Raw genomic sequence first — 3,130 nt, 5'->3', positions numbered from 1 at the left:
ATAAAGATTAGGGTTTTAGGGTTTCATTCTTTATCAATCAATCCATGTTTGATTATGGGTTATTAGGTTTTGAATTACCTTTTAACCTTAGATGATTGTTGAATCGGACCACCAAAGGAGTTGAACCGCGAGCTAGACACGAACGGGACGCGAGCTGTCTGATGCTGTCGCGAACGAGGAAGAGGTCGTGTGCTGGAGCTGCTCTCGGGTTGCGAACGTCTGAGCTAGGATCAGGAACGCCTTGGGCTGAAGCTGATCGGGGACGCGAGCTGGAACAGATGCGGGAACAAGAGACGCGATCGGGGTTTAGGGTTCGTCGGATCGCCGGCTAGGGTTAGGGTTTTAGGGTTTTTCGATTTGGGTATTAGCTTAGGGATTTAGAGTTTCATGCTGATAACGTGTTGTGAAAATAATGGAAAAGTCTATCTTTATTCATAACATAGAGATTCCTTATATAGGAGATTACACCGTCATAGATAAATGGAAAGATTACAAATCGTAATCTCTTGGTTATGAGCCATCCACAATCTGGTTCATAACAATTTTGGAGTTTTATTTGATTTAAGCGTATTATTAATGTGGTTGCTGGATTTGTAGTGATTTATACTTTTATAGTGAAGATTTGTCTGAGACTTTCCTTTTTCTTTCTAGAGTTATTTTTTGTTGGTCAAAATTTTCGTCTTCTCTTAAACAATCATTTTTGTTAGGTTTTTGCTGATACGAAAAAGCCTAACAAAAACATAATACTAGTGAGTCATTTTTTTGTCACTGGTATTTTATTAACAAATGCCAAATTTACAAAAAGCCCATTAGAAGGACAAGATAAACAAAGAACTAAAGGGGTAAAATAAAAGCCTAGCCGAGAAAGCCCAACAAGGGAGCCCAACAACTGATCCTGATCGACACCACGTGCACTCACGAAAACAAAAAAGAGACACGCGCCGAAAGAGGATTACGTCAACTCCTTACACCACCATTGAAGTCGTCGTCGGAAGTCAAATCGGTATCCACCGGAACATACCAGAACATGATGCACATACGACACATCTAACAACGATACAAGTAGAAAAGAGCGAGATTGCCATCACATCAAAGATGAAAGTGATTTATTTGAAGGAAATCGATCTAGGTCATCAGAAACTCCTAATCCACAACATATCATCTTTATTGATTCTGATAAGACCGAAGATGAACCAATCCCATAACAGGGGAAGGAAGAGCCATTTCGATGAAGATCGAAACTCAAACTGAATCTGTGAGAGGGCATGGAGGCGAGGAACAGAGAAGGAAAACAAAGGAAAGAAAGGTGTGACGGCGGAGGCAGAGCCAGCCAAGCAACGCTGAAGGAGCCAGCGCCTGCTGGAAGAGAAGCCGGCCAAGTCGTCGCTGAAGAAGCCGCCGCTTGCCAGAGTCGAAGCCCGATCACCGGGAGTCAGAGCCGGAGAAGGAACCGGCGTAATCATGACACCTCTCAACGTCACCTCCGTGAAAGGTTTTTTGGAGAGAGAACGGAGAGAAGAGAGAGGAGAGAGGTTCACTACAACTGAAGTCATTTACACTTTGAATAAAATTTTAAGCCCAATTTGATCCATTTCACTTTTAAATGGATATAAATGCTTCGATTAGTGACCACATTTCAGATTTTTTGTTATCATGAGTCAATTGTTCTTATGATTTTATACCCCTATTAGTTCAATTTTTCTCAGATTATTTAACACATTGATCCTACTATATTCTTCATATTTCTGAAAGAAATTATGAAAAAATATTTCCATTCAATTTTGTTGAACAATAAATTAAACATAAATCCCTACTTTTATTTATTCATTTCATCAGATATTTATTAATTTCATTAAATATTTATTGATTATTTTGTTACAGTCACCAAATCGAAGCCAAAGTCTAAAGAAACAAAAATCAGATTTCTATCTGCAAAGAGTCGGGTTATTACCCCCTTTTCTTTCACATCACAATGAAATAAACAAAATATTAGTGCAATAAGTAATTTAATAACCCAACAAACATTCTTTTGGGGGCTGTTTTTCAGCACTTGGTGAAAAATTGAACGGTTTAATTTGTATTCCAAACTGAGAGAGCCCTTTCCTTCTTTTATGGTTTGAGGGCTAGAACGAGACCAAGCTCGGGCGAACAGGTCACAGCCTTTGAGTCATACTCATCGGAGAGAGTTACGAGAGACTTTGGTCTCCATTCACTTTGTACCACCATCCCAGCTTTCCCATTGTTAGAGAGTCTGGCCTTCACCGTTGTGAATGGATCCAGAGAATAAGAGCTTCCGATGGTAAAGCTGTTGTCATGACTGGAGAAGTGACGGATAAGTTCTGCACCAACGGATGTGGTTGGATTCACCTTGTGGACGTAAGTAGCTCTTTAACTCTCCCTTTTATCCTCCCTACAAATCAGCAGTCTTTTAGTTCCTTTAAAAGCCAAAAAACTGAAAGCAGTTGGAATGGTGTTGTTGTTGTTACTTACAACATGAGCGCAGCAAAGAAGTCTGGCTTGTTGAAACCAATTCCGGCGTTATACTTGGTTAGTAACGAGGAAGCTGTGTCAAAACCAACTTCACCACCAAGACAAATAGTCTGGCTTCCTATAGTGCTGATAGATCAAGCAGAGGAGTTTGGTTGAGGTCAATACTGTAATGGAGCGTAGCATGAGGATGGACATATTGCACATCCAGCTGAAATATAACAAAAACACAAGTTAAGACTCAAGAGTACATAATTTGACTTGACATTTCCATAGGACTGAGACTAGAGTAGTCGTTTCTCATATGAGTTATGCACTGACCTTGCCAGACTTGTGATCAGGTATTTTGAAGCTGATAACAACTTTAGCAGATGGCATGAGATTTTTGATAGTTACTTTTGTCGACACCTGCATCCAGTCATATGGTTATGGACAATAAAGTTGCAAGAGACCAGAAAGCATGTATCACTACAGATATTTCCTTACACTTGAGTGGCCGTCGATTTTCAGATCAACAATGGTGTTTTGACCTTTAAATAATGTGCTTATATCGCCAAAAAAGAAATCATCCTTCTTCAGACCTGTAGCCACCCATTCCTGTTTATGCAATACAGTTACATAGGTTTTTAACAATTGCCTGCAA

The 3,130-nt window shown here is 39.8% G+C and overlaps 1 pseudogene; it reads right to left on the bottom strand.

Moving 5' to 3' along the window:
- Positions 1-1,837: 1,837 nt before the first annotated feature.
- The window catches only part of LOC106321313, a 3,334-nt pseudogene continuing 2,041 nt past the window's right edge, over positions 1,838-3,130 (bottom strand).

The sequence above is a fragment of the Brassica oleracea genome, unplaced genomic scaffold (assembly GCF_000695525.1).
Source record: "Brassica oleracea var. oleracea cultivar TO1000 unplaced genomic scaffold, BOL UnpScaffold01417, whole genome shotgun sequence".
Lineage (NCBI taxonomy): Eukaryota > Viridiplantae > Streptophyta > Magnoliopsida > Brassicales > Brassicaceae > Brassica > Brassica oleracea.
The sequence above is the reverse complement of the archived record's forward strand: the minus strand, read 5'-3'. Positions and strand labels throughout refer to the sequence as shown.